The 19,497-nt window shown below is 33.5% G+C and overlaps 2 long non-coding RNA genes across 2 annotated transcripts; both read left to right on the plus strand.

Moving 5' to 3' along the window:
- Positions 1-767: 767 nt before the first annotated feature.
- LOC107947407 (uncharacterized) lies at positions 768-2,041 on the plus strand. Its single transcript, XR_001697106.2, has 2 exons — positions 768-857; positions 1,786-2,041. It is a non-coding gene; the product is annotated as an uncharacterized lncRNA (long non-coding RNA).
- A 5,443-nt stretch (positions 2,042-7,484) lies between these two features.
- Positions 7,485-8,856, plus strand: LOC121224641 (uncharacterized). Its single transcript, XR_005922261.1, has 2 exons — positions 7,485-7,649; positions 8,601-8,856. It is a non-coding gene; the product is annotated as an uncharacterized lncRNA (long non-coding RNA).
- The last annotated feature ends 10,641 nt before the right edge of the window (positions 8,857-19,497 follow it).

Consider the following 19,497-nt stretch of genomic DNA (forward strand, 5'->3'; position numbering starts at 1 on the left):
GCCTTAAAACGAGCGTAAACACGAGAATGAGTGAACATCCTTATTTTCTTTCTGAGTGTCCTTGTGAGAGTTTTTTTTGGTGAGGTATTTAATTTTATGCTTTTGTTCTTTTAACATTTCCTCTTTTCAGTACATAATCATGTCTCGAGAAGAATTTTCAGCAGATGAATTTCAATATTTGTTGAAAGAAATGGAGAACATGCTCGACCGAAAAATTAAGCCCATTCAAAACAAGCTAGAACCTCGAGCAACATCCCAACGGAAGCAAATCCCACCAAGTCAGAAAACGGAGTCACAATCTGTAATAACTCGTTTTTGAGTCTAATCGGAACAGTGGTTTCGGGACCACTTAACTGAGTAAAAATGTTTATTATATTATTTTAATAAGTTTTACAGCATGATGGAATTATAGTATAAAAATTTCATTAAGAAATTTTACCGTTTAAATACTTAATTTAATTAAAAGGATTTAATCGCGTCAAATGCAAAATTTGAATGTTATATGTAAAGGTACCTATTTGTTATGACTTTTATTATGTAGAGTCCTTATGTGGTAATTTAATCATTAGAATATTGCATGGTCAAAAATAGACAGCCATTAGGTGTTTTGTAATTTTTAACTATTAAGGTTAATATGGTCATTATGTTAATAAGTTTTTCTTATAATAAAACAAAACATGAAAAATCAATGATCCATTCTTCTATACTGCCGAATTAATAAAGGAAAGAAAGCTTATGAGCAAAGTAGGGTTCGGCACTTTTGGTTGTTGATTAAGATCAAGATAAACAAATACCGGAACTTGATCAGGGGAAACAAAAGTTAGACGGGTAGACGAAAGTATTCGAGCAAATACGAGGTAAGTTCGTGTAGCTAGAATTGAATTATTAAATATTTGTAATTGTCAAAAAAATGTATGTAAGTTGAATGAATGATCCACTTGAATTTTAAATTACCGATATGCTATTATATTACTGTTTACATGAATGCAAATGAAATGTTACAAATACTATATACATTATATAGATTTGGTATAATAATAGGCATTGAATATTAAATTTTGAGTATTTAAATGTATGTTTTTAATTATATTAAATATATAAATACTCATATGAATTGAGGAATTGAGCTATTGATTTTTCATTTCTTAATTGATGAAATTGGATAATACTGAGCCCGTTTGAACTTTAGAAAATCGTCGGATATGAGTGGCTTGTCACTAGGGTTACCGTTTGGTCGAGCTCCTGCATTTGTTGCGGACTCACCACAGCTTGTATGAGCTTACCGTTTCAGCTCTACAGAGCTTACTGTTTCAGCTCGATAGAGCTTACCGTTTATCAACTCGGAATGAGCTTATCGATCATGGCTCGAAAGAGCGAAAATGACAATGAATTGACGAATTTCTGATAAATACACTTATAGTGTATCACCCGTGTATCCCTCGATGTTCTAATAGGTTCAACAGGCATAATTACTGTTACTGATCATATGAAAAAGTTATATAATTATTTGGATGAATTACAGGTTACACGATTAGGATGGAATTGATATAAATGCTATATGATTTACATGAATTATTTGTTTTATGAATATATGAATTATATGGACGACATGATATATTTAGCTATATGACTAACTCGTGGATGGTGATGTTAATAGACTATGTGGACAAATGAGTTGAATTTAATTGTTTAAAATGCTTAAATGTTAAATTGGCAAGTTTAATACTATATTATACGGCTTACTAAGCTTAATGCTTACTTCATTTATTTTCTTATGTTTTATAGACTTCGGAAGCTAGCTCGATGTTGGACTAGGTCGGAGATTTGCTATCACACTATCCAAGAAATTTTCGGTACTTTTGGACCTTTTGTAATTAATGTAAATATGGCATGTATAGTTAATTTTTTTGGTATGAATTTTGGGGTTTGATCAAGCAATGTGATATGGCTTGAGTTGGAAATGTTTAGTTTAGAATGGAAACATTATGTGTTATGTTCATTTTGGGTGCACTTTGATAAATGGTATTTTGGTATATTTGAATATATAAATGCCTTGGTTGAAATACTGGAATTGAGTTGGTTATATTTGAAATTTTGCAGGGGGTTTAATGTAAAAATAAGCTGGAATCCTGCCGAAATTTTTATAAAAAAAAATGAATGAATGAAATCAATTAGTAAAATTTATATGAATTATGATTTACTTTAATATGTTGGTTGTTTATTTTTAAATTATGTGTAAATTGTGTGATATGTCCGGTAATGCCTCATAAACCTGTTCCGGCGACGGTTTGGGGGTTAAGGGGTGTTACATTTAGTGGTATCAGAGCTACAGTTTAGTCGATTCTAGGACTACCGTAGTGTTTACGAGTCTAGCTATACATGCCATATTTAAACTGCGATAGTGTGATATCTCCTGACAGCTTCTGAATTATGTTTTATATAGTAAATTGATCCAAATCGAGTAATGGCCGACGATGTAGAAAGTAATATGCCAGCTTCCACTCAAGGAACTGTGCCTTCTGAATCGAGCCCTGCTACGGGCGGTCAGGGAGAAGCTAAACAAGCTTTCTTCCAAATGATGTTTGAATGGTTTTCTGAATTTGTTCGAGCAAACCCGGCTGCTCAACAACCTCAACCCCCTCCAGTTCCCCAACCAAACCCTGAAAATATATGAGGTATGGATCTTTTACGATTGAATAGACCTCCTGTTGATAAGATACGAAAATACGGGCCGAAGAATTCAGAGCCTCAGCTAGTGATGATACTGAGAGGGTTGAATTCTGGCTTAAAAATACGATCAGAGTTTTCTATGAATTAACCTGTACACCAGAAGAATGCTTAAAATGTGCTATTTCATTGTTGAGAGATGCAGCATATCAGTGGTGGAATACTCTAATATCAGTTGTTCCACGAGAAAGAGTTACATAGGATTTTTTCCAAACTGAATTTCGAAAGAAATATATTAGTCAGCGATTCGTCGACCAGAAAAGAAAAGAATTCCTTGATTTGAAATAGGGTCGTATGACGGTAAATGAATATGAAAGAGAATTCGTACGACTCAGCAAATATGCTCGTGAATGTATTTCTACTGAAGCTATCATGTGTAGAAGGTTCGAGGATGGGCTGAATGAAAATATTCAATTGTTAGTCAGAATTCTTGAATTGAAAGAGTTTGTTGTGCTGGTTGATAGGGCTTGTAAAGCTGAAGAACTTGCCAAAGAGAAACGAACAGCTGATTTTGAAGCAAGAGATTCTAGAAAGAGATTCGCGAGTAAACCGCATCAGTCTGGATCAAAGAAATCTAAAGACTTCAATTCTCGTTCCACTACTTCAGCGGGTATATCAATCAGAGAAAGAGATGCAAGATCATTCAATCCGAAGCCCCAAACGACATCCATTGCTAGTGTGGGTAGTGTGAGAAATACAGGACCTGATTGTAAACATTGTAACCGAAAGCACTATGGTGAATGCTGATTGAAAAATGGGGCATGTTTCAGATGCGGATCGTTAGATCATTTCTTACGAGATTGTCCGGAAAGATCTACTGCTGATAGAGAACAAACAGTTAAAGTGGGTAATACTATTACCCGGGGTAGACCACTCTGAAATGCAGGGAATCAAAGTGGAAACCGCAGTACTACACGAGATTCAAATGTGAGATCGGAGACCCGAGCACCTACCCGAGGAAGCCTCGTCACCTAATGTTATTACCGGTACTTTTTCTCTTTTTAACACTAATATAATTGCGTTGATAGATCCAGGATCAACTCATTCTTATATTTGTATGGAACTAGTGTTTAGAAAGAGTTTACATGTTGAGTCTACAGAATTTGTAGTTAAAGTATCGAATCCATTGGGCAAGTTAGTGTTAGTTGATAAAATTTGTAAGAAATGTCCATTGATGACTCGGGGATACTGTTTTCTGGCTGACTTGATGCTCCTACCATTTGACGAGTTTGATGTGATACTGGGCATGGATTGGTTGAATTTGCATGATGCAGTTGTAAATTGCAGACGAAAGAGTATAGAACTGAAATGTCAGAATGGTGAAATTCTTCAGATTGAATCTAATGATTTGAGGGAATTACCGGTTGTGATATCTTTTATGCGAGCTCAGAAATGTGTAAAAAGGGGCTGTGATGCGTATTTAGCATATGTATTGGATACTAAAATGTTAGAATTGAATATTGAATCGGTACCGGTTGTCAGTGATTTTCTAGATGTATTTCCAGAAGAACTACCGGGTTTACCACCGATCAGAGAAGTTGAATTTGGCATCGAATTGCTACCAGGAACAACACCGATATCGATAGCTCCGTATAGAATGGCACTTACAGAATTGAAAGAGTTAAAAGAACAGTTACAAGAGTTAACAGACAGAGGATTTGCAAGACCGAGCTTCTCACCATGGGGTGCTCCGGTGTTATTTGTTAAAAAGAAATATAGATCAATGAGAATGTGTATTGATTACAGGCAACTGAATAAAGTAACTATAAAGAATAAGTATCCTTTACCGCGAATCGACGACTTATTTGATCAGTTGAAAGGGGCTGCTGTATTTTCAAAGATTGATTTGAGATCAGGCTACTATCAGTTGCGAGTTAAAGATTCAGATATACCGAAGACTGCCTTCAAAACACGATACGGTCACTATGAATTTTTAGTTATGCCTTTTGGTTTGACTAACGCTCCTGCGGTATTTATGGATTTAATGAATCGAATATTCAGACCGTATTTAGACAGATTTGTTGTTGTGTTTATTGACGACATTCTGATCTATTCTCGTGATGAGACGGAGCATACTGAACATTTGAGAATTGTGTTACAGACTTTGAGAGATAAGAAGTTATATGCTAAATTCAGCAAATGTGAATTTTGGCTTCGGGAAGTCGGATTTCTGGGTCATATTGTTTCAGCGGAAGGCATCCGAGTTGATCCAAGCAAAATATCCGCAATTATAGACTGGAAACCACCGAAAAATGTATTTGAGATCAGAAGTTTCCTGGGATTAGCGGGATACTATCGGAGATTTGTAAAAGGATTCTCGATGATTGCAGTACCGTTAACTCGATTACTTCAAAAAGATGTAAAATTCGAGTGGACTGATAAGTGTCAACAGAGTTTTGAACAGTTGAAAGCACTGTTAACTGAGGCACCAGTTTTAGTTCAACCTGAATCGGGTAAAGAGTTTGTGATTTACAGTGATGCATCGTTAAACGGACTGGGTTGTGTATTGATGCAAGATGGAAAAGTTATAGCTTATGCTTCTCGACAGTTAAAACCACACGAGAAGAATTACCCGACACATGATCTTGAATTAGCTGCAATAGTATTCGCATTAAAGATTTGGCGACACTATCTGTACGGTGAGAAATGCCGAATATTTACAGATCATAAAAGCCTAAAGTATTTGATGTCACAAAGAGACTTGAATCTACGACAACGGAGGTGGCTCGAATTACTGAAAGATTACGAGTTTGTAATTGATTATCATCCGAGAAAAGCTAATGTTGTAGCTGACGCTTTGAGCCGTAAGTCTCTATTTACTTTGCGAGTAATGAACACTCGGATGATTTTATGTGATGACGGAGCCATTCTAGCTGAATTAGAAGCTAGACCGATATTTCTACATCAAATCTGCGAGGCTCAGAAAAATGATAGAGAGTTACAAGCCAGACGAATCCAATGTGAGTCTAATTCTGATTCTAAATTTAGTATTGGAATTGATGATTGTTTAATGTTCCGGAATAGAATTTGCATACCTAAAGATACTGAATTAATTCAGAGAGTTTTGAGCGAAGCACATAGTAGTCGCTTTTATGTTCATCCAGGTAGCACTAAAATGTATAATGACTTGAAATAGTTGTACTGGTGGTGGGGAATGAAACGAGATATATCAGATTTTGTATCGAAATGCTTAATCTGTCAACAAGTAAAAGCAGAACATCAAGTACCATCAGGTTTATTACAGCCGGTGATGATTCCGGAATGGAAATGGGACAGAGTTACTATGGATTTTGTATCGGCATTGCCTCTGACTCCGAAAAAGAAAGATGCAATCTGGGTTATCGTTGATCGATTAACAAAATCGGCTCATTTTATACCGGTATGTACAAATTATTCTCTGGATAGATTAGCTGAATTGTACTTATCTGAGATTGTACGATTACACGGTGTACCATTGTCTATTATCTCTAATAGAGATCCAAGATTCACATCGAGATTCTGAAAGAAATTACAAGAAGCTCTAGGAACAAATTTGAATTTCAGTACAGCCTTTCATCCTCAGACTGACGGTCAGTCCGAAAGAGTTATACAGATACTCGAGGATATGTTGCGTTGTTGCATACTTGAATTTGAAGGTAGCTGGGAAAAACACTTGCCTCTGATTGAATTTGCATATAACAATAGCTTCCAGACAAGTTTGAAAATGGCTCCGTATGAAGCTTTATATGGTCGTAAATGTCGGACACCATTATACTGGACAGAATTAAGTGAGAAAAAGATTTATGGGGTTGAATTGATTAGAGAAACTGAAGAAAAAGTGAAAGTAATTCGAGATAATTTAAAAGCAGCCTCAGATAGACAGAAATCATATGCGGATTTGAAACGTAAAGAAATAGAGTTTCAGGTTGGAGATCGAGTATTCTTGAAAGTGTCACCGTGGAAGAAAATTTTTCGTTTCGGCCGTAAAGGAAAGTTAAGTCCGCGATTTATCGGGCCGTATAAAATTGTTGAAAGAATAGGACCTGTAGCATATCGACTATCATTACCGTCTAAACTTGAAAAGATACACAATATTTTTCATGTTTCGATGTTACGTCGATACCGATCCGACCCCTCACATGTGATCTCTCCCGTTGATGTGGAAATACAGTCAGATTTATCATATAACGAAGAACCGATCAGAATTCTGGCCCGAGATAATAAAGAATTAAGAAGTAAACGTATAGCACTTGTGAAGGTTCTTTGGCATAAACACGGCATAAAGGAAGCTACGTGGGAACCCGAGGAAGCTATGCGAAAACAGTACCCTAATTTGTTTACTGGTAAGATTTTCGGGGACGAAAATCCCTAAAGGAGGGGAGAGTTGTAATAACTCGTTTTTGAGTCTAATCGGAACAGTGGTTTCGGGACCACTTAACCGAGTAAAAATATTTATTATATTATTTTAATAAGTTTTACAGCATGATGGAATTATAGTATAAAAATTTCATTAAGAAATTTTACCGTTTAAATACTTAATTTAATTAAAAGGATTTAATTGCGTCAAATGCAAAATTTGAATGTTATATGTAAAGGTACCTATTTGTTATGACTTTTATTATATAGAGTCCTTATGTGGTAATTTAATCATTAGAATATTGCATGGTCAAAAATAGACAACCATTAGGTGTTTTGTAATTTTTAACTATTAAGGTTAATATGGTCATTATGTTAATAAGTTTTTTTTTATAATAAAACAAAACATGAAAAATCAATGATCCATTCTTCTATACTGCCGAATTAACAAAGGAAAGAAAGCTTATGAGCAAAGTAGGGTTCGGCACTTTTGGTTGTTGATTAAGATCAAGATAAACAAATACCGGAACTTGATCGGGGGAAACAAAAGTTAGACGGGTAGACGAAAGTATTCGAGCAAATACGAGGTAAGTTCGTGTAGCTAGAATTGAATTATTAAATATTTGTAATTGTCAAAAAAATGTATGTAAGTTGAATGAATGATCCACTTGAATTTTAAATTACCGATATGCTATTATATTACTGTTTACATGAATGCAAATGAAATGTTACAAATACTATATACATTATATAGATTTGGTATAATAGTAGGCATTGAATATTAAATTTTGAGTATTTAAATGTATGTTTTTAATTATATTAAATATATAAATACGCATATGAATTGAGGAATTGAGCTATTGATTTTTCATTTCTTAATTGATGAAATTGGATAATACTGAGCCCGTTTGAACTTTAGAAAATTGTCGGATACGAGTGACTTGTCACTAGGGTTACCATTTGGTCGAGCTCCTGCATTTGTTGCGGACCCACCACAGCTTGTATGAGCTTACCGTTTCAGCTCTACAGAGCTTACCGTTTCAGCTCTACAGAGCTTACCGTTTCAGCTCGATAGAGCTTACCTTTTATCAGCTCGGAATGAGCTTACCGATCATGGCTCGAAAGAGCGAAAATGACAATGAATTGACGAATTTCTGATAAATACACTTATAGTGTATCACCCGTGTATCCCTCGATGTTCTAATAGGTTCAACGGGCATAATTACTGTTACTGATCATATGAAAAAGTTATATAATTATTTGGATGAATTACAGGTTACACGATTAGGATGGAATTGATATAAATGCTATATGATTTACATGAATTATTTGTTTTATGAATATATGAATTATATGGACGACATGATATATTTAGCTATATGACTAACTCGTGGATGGTGATGTTAATAGACTATGTGGACAAATGAGTTGAATTTAATTGTTTAAAATGCTTAAATGTTAAATTGGCAAGTTTAATACTATATTATGCGGCTTACTAAGCTTAATGCTTACTTCATTTATTTTCTTATGTTTTATAGACTTCGGAAGCTAGCTCGATGTTGGACTAGGTCGGAGATTTGCTATCACACTATCCAAGAAATTTTCGATACTTTTGGACCTTTTGTAATTAATGTAAATATGGCATGTATAGTTAATTTTTTTGGTATGAATTTTGGGGTTTGATCAAGCAATGTGATATGGCTTGAGTTGGAAATGTTTAGTTTAGAATGGAAACATTATGTGTTATGTTCATTTTGGGTGCACTTTGATAAATGGTATTTTGGTATATTTGAATATATAAATGCCTTGGTTGAAATACTGGAATTGAGTTGGTTATATTTGAAATTTTGCAGGGGGTTTAATGTAAAAATAAGCCGAAATCCTGCCGAAATTTTTATAAAAAAAATGAATGAATGAAATCAATTAGTAAAATTTATATGAATTATGATTTACTTTAATATGTTGGTTGTTTATTTTTAAATTATGTGTAAATTGTGTGATATGTCCGGTAATGCCTCATAAACCTGTTCCGGCGACGGTTTGGGGGTTAAGGGGTGTTACACGATCATCACGAAGACACATTTCCGATGACCATTCGAAAAGAGATTCTTATCGGGATTCCTACTCGTCAAGGAATTCGAGACATAGGGGAGAAAGCTTCGAGTCTGAAATCTTTCGAGATGACAAACAAAAAAGTACAAGTTATTCTTTGTATGCCTCAAAGAAGTTCTTTTCGGAGAATCGTTCACGAAGACTTGATCAAGATACCTAGGAGAATACTTTCTCTTTCTTTGAGCAAAACACTTATCTTTTTTATTCTTTTGTATCGTCCTCATGTTGTAATGAAAAAGAAAAAAAGAATGGAAAAGAGGGAAAAAATTGAAAGAGTGAAAAGAATCTAAAAAGATTATGAAAAAGAAAACGAAAAAGAAATTGAAAAAGAAAGTGAGAGTGAGAAAAAGAAAGACGAAGTTGAGATTGAACAAAAATGTGTAGAGAAAATTGAAAAAGAAAAAGAAACGAGAGAAAACGAGGCAAGCAAACAAGAAAAAGTCAGGACTCTGTTTACTAACCCAGATATGAAATTGTCTCGTTGTGTTTCTTTTCAGGTTTCCGAAAGATCGAAAACTAATTTTCAACTTCAATACCTTCCTGACGGGCGACGCTTTCGCATGACCGAAGAAGGTAAGGTTGAAGATGAAATCACACCACACAAGCCCAAAGGTAAGCAAGGTAAGGAAATTTTAATAACCGAGTCACGACAATCATGTTTGAAAGTTATCGATAACATTTTCGGTGACTTAGTTTTTAAAAGATTCCCTTATCTTCATCTGATTAGTTTCTATTCCTTGATTGTGGTTAATGAACTCGTTCCAAATAAAAGCACAATGAGTTTTACTCTTGATTGGCCTTGTGAAGGAAACTTTGTTGATGGTGTTCGGTCTAATCGACAAACCATGAATTTAATATTGCATGATAATGAGTTTTCACGAAAACATATAATTTGTTTGAATATGATATTAACATGTACCCACTAAAGTTTTTTGTGAAATCTTTGAATTTGTGCAAATCTGTTTCGATGATGGCAAAGAGTTTTGATTGTTTGTCCCTGTGTATGCAAAAATCCTTCCGGTTTGACATGTTTGATTTACTGAACCCTTTGCTACACTTTGGCATAAGTAATCAAACTCATGTTTTTAAACCCAGAATATGTTTTGATTCGTTTTGCGGGAAAAACAGGATCTTAGAGTTTGTGCGAATAATTTCTATTTTTTTGATACTTGGTTTTTGAATAAGGAAACGAGGATTGACGAATTTGATTTCAATTTAAATTCGTTCCTTACGCCATTTTTGTGGTTGTACATGAAGTTCGCATTCCGAAAAGGTTAACTCAACCACGAAGTTTCGACTACTCTATATCCCCGAGGAGCGAAGGTTTGTGTTGATCAAGCGAGATAAAAATGATCTTTATTTTCTTGCTCATAAAGGTAAGACACTTGAAAGTCTTGAAACATTTCTGTTCTCCTCGGATGGTGTTAAAAATCGTGTTGATGATTTAGCTTTTGTAAAACACTTAGATCGCGACGTGCTTAATTGTTCTATTTTGCTTGATGATGATCTATCTGTTTTTGTTGTTGATAAAAAGATTCTCGTTTTTGATCATCGTGATTTTGTTGGCAAGCATGTGATTAAATAAAATTTACAATGCCCAACTAAGTAAGACCATGGATCTTCTAATACTTTTCGTTTGCCTGTTTGTGATGCCTACATATATCTTTTGACTCATTACTCGCATCTAGGCTATGATTTGTCGAAACCAATTGAGATTTTTGAATGTCTTACAACATATCTATTTTTGTCTATATCGTTTGAAGAGACATTGACAAGTAAGATATTTTGTTGGCATGATTGCAAACGTGGTATTTTGCATCTGTCCATTCGCATACATTGCACTTGTTTTGTTTTGATTATGCTTGGACTGCAAGTTTGTTTGCATTGCTTTTTATTAACGCATGGCTATAAATTTCAGATCACTCGTTTGTCATTCGCCCCTTTCAACCAAGGCAAGTCTCTCAAACGCTTTCGAGTAAACCAACGACTCGACTTAAGGACAAGTTGTTCTGAAGAAAGGGGAATGATGTGAGCACGACCGGGGCGCCCGCGAATTCAACTTTCGATCCTCTCGAGCTCCCTAAAGGCCCCATAACTCAAGCCCGAGCCAAACAACTCCAAGAAGTTGTTTTGACTTTATTGATTCAATTTTAGACCGATACTAAGCTCGATAAAGATGGAAAAGATTGGGTCAACGTTTTAGAGAAACCTTGAACCTTAGTGCAAGCTGATTTCAGCTCGGTTCAGCTCACATGAGCTTACTTTAGCTCCTTTGAGCTCGGTTTAAGTTTCTTTCAGCTCATTTATTTTAATGTTTGAATAAATTAAGTATTTTATTAACTTAGTTTAAATTACTACAGCTCATAATTATGTCTTGAATTATTACATGCTTTAAATGTGTCTTAGCCGAATTTAATGTCTTGTTTAAGACTTTATTAAATTTGTCTAATTTAATTTATGTGTTAATTAGTGTGTCTAAATTATATTAATGTTTGATTCAGCTGAATTTTATGTGATTTAATTTTGGTTCATGTGTTTTTGTAGGTGAGCCGAATTTGTAAAGTAATTAAACAAGGTTCATGTATGTTAGGTTCAATGCATGGGACGGTGCATGTAAGGCTTCTTTCAATGAATGTTGGCTGATCCATTTGGCTCTCCAAGGCACCTATTCGGCCAAAAGGTGTCTAGCAACTTAAAGCCCAAGCTTGGTCGATTGTCTTCCCAAGGCAGCATCTAAGCCATTCACACCTTAATTTGACCAATCAGCTTCTATACATGCATGGGGTGGAGTCATGAAAGTCCAAAGGGGGAAATAATACCTTATTTCAGCACATTGAATGAATAATGTGCATGCACGAAGGGGAGGACAAATTTACAAAGGTACATGCTACCTTTCATGAACCAGCCCATCATCAAAACTTCAATTAAGGCCTTGGCTGAACCTAGACAAGTGCATTGCACTCTTCAAGCTTCCAAATTCATTCAAGTTCATTTGCTTAAGCATGAAGTTGCCTCTTGAAGTCCCATTCAGTCGAATCTTGCTCTATCTCCTTAATGGTTATTCTAGATAATTCTAGCTCATTCTAGCCGAAATTGCTTAAGCATTAAGCTTCTGAATTTGTCAATTCGGCTACCTTTAGCTAAGTAGTATAAATAGTTAGCTGATTTCAGTTGTAAAGGACTTTTGGTTAGACTTTTGAACTTTGACAAAAAATTTATGAACATTTTGTTCTAGAATGAGTTTACCTCCTCTCTTATTTTGTACAAGTCTTGTTTGACTTAACTAGCATTGCTAGTGGCATCTTCCCGACTTGTTTTGAACTTATCACCGTAACCGGTGTGGCGTTCATCCTATTATTCCTATTCGACCACCTTAACCATATAAGAACTGGGGTGACACTTTCTTTAGTGTTGAATCATTCTTGCGTTAAGTTCGCTTTCCATTTCCATCTTCCGAATTTCGTATCCCACCTTAAGCCATATAAGTCTGGGGGCAATACTCTTTATAGTATTGAATCGTTTTTGAAGCTTGAGTTCACATATTCGTTCCATCTTCTATCCAATATTTACTTTTTTTCATTCTTAAACTGAACCTACTATTCCTTATAAACCTACCATCACCTCAGCCAACTTTTAAAACCATTTTGAAAACTTCAGCAACCCTTAGCCTAAATTATCCCTTTCAACAACTCAATCTTCTCCTCGTCGACGATCGGCAAACTAAAGTGACTCGACTCTACATCATCGAGCCGGATCGCATCACCATGCTACACGTTGAGTTGACTATTTATTTGCATCAAATTATATAATAAAAATTTGAAGATTAAAATATAGTCTAAACAAAGTTTTTAGAGCTGGACCGGTGACCATACTAATCAAGCCATTGATTCATACGGTTGGATTAAAGAAATCATTAAAAAATCATAAAAGTAAGAAAATTTAGAAAATAAAAAAGCCACTTCAATCGAGTTTTTAAACTGATTTACGGTTCACAAATCAATTAGTCTAACGCTTTTCTCCGGATCAATACTTCAGTTGGTTCCCAATCTGACCGACCAACCCAATTCAAACAATCATGACTTTAAGTCTGTAGACTTTTTATATTTGGAATTTAGTCCTCTTACTTTTATTTTCAAAAATTTAATCCCTTTACTTTTTTTATTTAAAAATCTACTTTCAAATTACATATCCATGTAATATTTTAATTAAAAAATTAATAATATTAACTATTTGAACTAATCAATAATATTATAAAAATATGAAAATTAAATTATGTTAGGAATTAAAGTATAAGGATTAAATTTCAAATTTAAGCAAGGTTAAAACTGAAAATTAACCATTTAAAGAAAAATGGTATTTATATTGCCTTGTGTCAACATAAGGAAAGTACATATAAGTGTAAAAATTTTGAGCATAGTTTAAATACTAAAATTGAAATTGTTTTAAATATTTAAAAGAAAAGTGTTGGCTTTTAAACAGGTGCGGAGAGAAGAGATGTTTGAATACCACTTTGATATATATTAATCTACTAGTTGATTTTGAATATAAAATGGGGGATAATAATCACGTTCCTACCATGCTTTGCTAAAGCTGTCATCCACAAATGATCAGGTAATTGTTGCTCCTTATCTCCGCAATCATATATCTCCGTCCCTGACATCGTTAAATTTGGGTCAGTCTATGGTGCTTCTCTACCTTATCTTTATTGCTTTCTCTTACATTATGATCGGATTTTAATGTTTGCCACCGTTGAAATAAATGAAATTTTTTTTAGTTAATCGGGTTATTGAATTCAATCGAGTTAAATGAAATGATTTGAGTTAAATTAAAATTTTAAATATGTCAAATTAAAATTTTGTTATAACTAAATTCATGTTAGAACACATAATATTGTATATATTTAAAAACTTTTTCAAAGTAAAAAAAAAATAAAAATATATATACTGTAATGCCTAAATTTTACCCGGCCCATAATAAAAATAATAATGAAATGTCCAGTATTTTTACAAGTCCAAAACAAAACAAGGCCCAAAATACAAAAATAGAGGCCCAAATCTAGTCGCCCAAAGCAGTGGCAGAAACCCTAGGGTTTCTGAGGTAAGCTTCAGCCGCCGCAACTCAAATCTTCCCCAAAGGCCGAATCTCCACACGATCTTCACCTACAAACACAAGAAAGGAAAGAAAATCAAATATTTCGAAATCAAATCAAACAGATATTAGCAGATTTCTTTGTATATTTTACGATTGCTATAAAAGCAATCTGAACGTACTATAATGGGATCCGAATTTAGAAATCAATAAAAAAAACAAATACTTTTATAGCAAAAAAAAGAGCAGAATATCAAAGAGCAAAGATCAATCAAGATTAAAAGGTTGATTTTTTTTCCGTTTTGTTATTTTCTTTCTTTTACTTTTTTTTATTAAAATAAAATAAAACAAAATAAAAGGTGAAAAACTTATCTTTATTCGCTTCTGAAACGCCGTTGAGGCGGCCGGGGCTCGTCTCCGAGGATAGACGATCGGAAGCCGAAGAGTTTCTTGGGTATTTGGGGCATTTTGTTTATTTTTTTTGAAGATTTTAAGCCCGGATTCGGACTTAGAGGGGTTTAAAAGAGCAAATAGGGGGTTTTTTCCTTTTTTCGGCCACCGCAGACGGCGGTGCCGGCGTCGGAGATTAGCGGCTTTGAGAGTTTTTTTTGAGAGTTTTTTTTGTTTTTTTTTGAAAAAAAGGGTTAAAATGAATTTTTTTTGGATATTTAGTGGCTTAAATAGCCAACTAAAATGACGCCGTTTTGAGCATGGGTCGACCCGACTCCAACCCGACCCGGCCAAGGATCCGCGTGTTTCTGAGCGGAGGGGTGAATTGTGCTTTTAGCCCCTCCGCCTTTTAACATTTTTGTAATCGTTATTTTTTTAATTTACCCTTTTATTTATTTTCGTTTTCAATTTCGTCCTGATTGAACGACGCCGTTTAGAGGAGAAGGAAAAATTGCCCTTCCAGCCCCTCTGAATTATTAGCGTGTTCAATAAGGTCCTCCGATCTTCAATTATCTGTAAATTTGCCCCAATTTTTTATTTCACAATTCCATTTAGTTCCTTTTTTATTTTCTTTATTTTTTATTAATAAATAATGTAATTATTATTTTCATATATAATTATTTTCTTTCTATATATTTGTATATTTATTTTTATGTACCCATTTATTTCCATATATATATATGTATATTTTTTTATATAATGTAATTATTATTTAATTTATTTTTTACGTACATGTGTATATATTTATTTTTTTTAACGAGTGTTTTTTTATTTATATATATATATGAATATTTATTCTTTTTAAAAAATGCTCAAATATATATATTTTTAAACACCTATTTTATAATCTATATATATGTTTATATATTTTTCTTTTTTTTCATAAGTATATTATGTATTGTATATATATAAGTTCTATAACCCAAAAATTTATTTGTGAATCATATGTATATTTTTAATCTTCATAATTTCTATGTGTATATTATATATCTTCTTTTCTTTATTTATGTTACTTGCTTTCTTCATTCGTTATTTAATTTTGTTTACATTTATTCATTTAATATTTTGCATGTCATGGATTATTGTTTTTCATTTCGTTTATTTATTTGTTTGTATTATTTCTATGCCATTGTTGTATTTGTTATTGTGACATTTATGTATACATTTAATCACGTCATCTTTTTACTCAAATTTAAAAATAGAATTTTTCAAAATAGAGATAATACTCGTATTTAGGATTTTCAAGAAAGTTGAGCCCTAACGTATTGGGTTCTGATTTTCTTCGTTAAATCTAACAATCGAGAATTACTCTTTGATCAAAAATAAAATAAAAACTTATCATCGGAATTCAATATGTTGTGTCCTAACGTATTGGATGTGACGTGTTAATTTCTCGAAATAAAGATTTTTTAAAAAATAAAGGAAATATTCGATGTTTGGGATTTTAAGAAATCGTGCCCTAACGTATTGGGCTGCAATTTCTTCATAAATTTTAAACGATTAAATATTTTCTTAAATTTTATTACACGAGTTTTTTTGGACCCACTCATCTTGAAAGGAATGAAATATTGTGTCCTAACGCATTGGGTGTGATATATTCTTTTTTTTAATGAGAAAGTCTTAATAAATAATTTAATTTAATTAAGGATCGTATTTTTCAACTCTCGACATTAGGACATTAATTAATCAACTTGGTACCAATTTTTGGGCGTTACGGGGGTGCTAATCCTTCCTCGTACGTAACTGATTCCCGAACCTGTTTTTTCTAAAACTCGTAGACCAAAGTTGTTTTTAGGTGGTCCAATCACACCTTAATAAAAGATTGGTGGCGACTCCAAATTTTCATCGATAACTAATTTTGTTTTTTTTCAAAAATAAAATAGTTTCGACATATATGATAATTAATTTATTTATTTAGGTCTCAAGATTATTATTTTAGAAAATTTTAAAATTTTTTAATTTTCTTTATAAATACTTTACCTTTTTTAAAATATATATAATTTTCTAAAAATATATAAATTTCAGAATTTTTATAAATATTTTAATTTTGAAAATTATTCTTTTTTTGTAATTTTTGTTAAGAGAGACCAATTTGCCCATTTTCAAAATTGATAGGGACTAAAGGGATATTTACACCAATATGTTATTCAAATTACTCGAGTTATTCAAATTGTAAATTTCAACTCGACTCGAACTCAAAACTCGAATTACTAATTCAAGTTTACTCGAATAACTCCAACAACTCGATTACATTAACTCGAAATTCAATTTTTTTCGATTTTTTTGAATCAAATCAGGTTTTGTTCACCCTACTGTTTACTCTTTCTTTTTCTTTTTCTTTTTTCTTTTTTGTTACGAAGTGTGTGGATACAATGTATCTTCAAATTCGACTTTTTAAAAATAACCCTAATTAATTAATAAATTACGAAAATGACCTAAGTGAAAATTGATATACAAAAATGACCTGAAATCTACAGTGACCTTTGGTGCTGCCTGACACACTGGTGGCACCACCCCCTCATCATTAGCCAATCATTGACTTTTTAAAAATATTTTTTTTGGCTATTGTCACTGTGTCAAGCGGCACCAGTATGTATTTTCTAAATAGCTGTTAAAAATTCAATATTCAAGGAGAAAAAAAAAAGAAAAAAAATTAATGAGTGTTGCCCATCTGTCAAACGGCATCGGTGTTAGTCAAAAGAATTTTTTGTTTTGGTGCCGTCGATGTATCAAGTGGCGGCACTAGTGTCAAAAATTTTTGGTGTCACTGGTGTGTCAGGTGGCACCGGTGTTAGATTTAAAAATAAAATATTGTTTTGGTGTCACAAGTGTGTCAAGGGACACCGGTGTCAGTTTAATTTTTTTTATTTTTTTAGGTGCTGCCAATGTGTCAGGTGGCATCGGTGGTCATGCGATGCCAGATGACACAACCCAATATATATACTTCACCAGCTTGTCCTATAACTCCCCAAAAAATAGAGGACTAGATGAAATGAATAACCAAGAAATAAACCTTAAGCTTTATGGTTAAGTAGCTAGGATACTCCTAGGTTTAAACATCTCTCTCTCATTTATTTTCTTTTTAATTTCAACAACCTAGGATAAAAACCACACTATAATAAATATTAAATGGAGTAGAAAATAAACAAGTGTATGTAGCAACTTAATTGGTTAAGTAATTTCCCTTCCCCTTTTGATTCCCAAGTTTAAGTCACGCCAACCTCACCTCATTTCCCTTTTATTTTCGGCAAAAAAGGTAAATTACCTTGCAACCCCTTAAAAGTTTGAAAACCTAGCTACTTAGTTCCCTTTCCTAATTACATTAGAATTTTGATTTATTCATTCCCCTTTTCTTTTTCATATTCCCCTTTGCAAATAATTTTCCTCCATTGTTGAAAATTTTGTTTTGATCTCGAACTTGAAATCAATCTCCGTTCAACCGTTCGTCCTATCAGTTTAGCTAACATCGTTAAAATTTGTCTCTAACATTGCCAAGATCGACTTATTTTAGGTATCTTGAATCAGATTTGGACATGAGGATCGTCGTCCGAAACCCCGATGATAAATATTTATTATTTTATGAGAAAATCGAGGTAAAACCAAGCCTAGGATAGACCAAATAGGTGTGTGGCCCGCTTGTGGGGACCACAGGACCCCCTTACACAGCCATGTCCCCCTGTAACTCTAGGTTTTCACTTCTCACACAGCTCAGGACTGTAACAGCATATTTTTCAATGATGTCGAAAGTAGTGGCCTCGAAACCATGATTTCGACATGTTAGTTCATAAATATTTTTTATTTAATATTTACAATATTATGTGAGTGTTGTATTAAGATTTGGTTAGGTATTTTTTATGTTTGGCTAGTTAATTAAGGAAAAAAGAGTAAATCGTAAAAGATGTAAAAACTTAATCTCTATTGATTTCTATTAACTAAAAAGTAGGGTTAATTATTTTTAAAGGTTTTAAATGGTAAATATACAATTTTTAATAGTGTTGGACGGTTAGTGGGGTTTAAAAAGAATTAGTAAAGAAAGGAAAAAGAATTATTCTTTTATCTTCTTCATCTAGAACCGAATTCAAAAAGGGGAGAACACCTAACTCACAGCTACCTTATTCTTGCAAATAGGTAAGTCATTTTTTATCAATTTGTTATAAATTTTATGTTTTTGGAATCTCGAGAGCTTGATTTAGCTAACCCAAAGACTATTTCATGAAATTGTTAAAGTTTTTTAAAGTTGCCATTGATGTTTTATTGAAGCTTTTAGATGATGAATACGTGGGAACTATGATCACAATTTATTGCTCGATTGGGAACGTAAACACTGAACCAATTGAGTTATTTGCTGAGTTAACCGATGTAAAGCCTATCCAAAATGTTACTCCATTAAGTCAACAATATGAGTTTGACTTTGACCTCAATGTCGGATGGGCAGAACGGTTAGGTTATGGAAGAACATCGACATAGGCCGAAAATCCACACCATGGTAGGATTACATATAACAACCCTATTCCAGGTCCCCGTTTAAAGATACATTTTGAGGTGACGAGCACCAATGTAGGTGGTGAAGAAGGACCCGATAATAACGGTTATTCTCATCATGAGGGTGAAAATTTTAGTGACCTTGATCCGGATGAGGTCCTAGATGATATGACGGTGAAGGCATAAAAGAGGATGAAAATGTACACCCCATTTGGTCTGGAACTCGAGTCGTGGCATTGTTATACTATATGACCTTGGGGCCCATATGTTTAATGTAAACCCTGATACGACACATGCATCTGA

Source organism: Gossypium hirsutum, chromosome D12 (assembly GCF_007990345.1).
Source record: "Gossypium hirsutum isolate 1008001.06 chromosome D12, Gossypium_hirsutum_v2.1, whole genome shotgun sequence".
Lineage (NCBI taxonomy): Eukaryota > Viridiplantae > Streptophyta > Magnoliopsida > Malvales > Malvaceae > Gossypium > Gossypium hirsutum.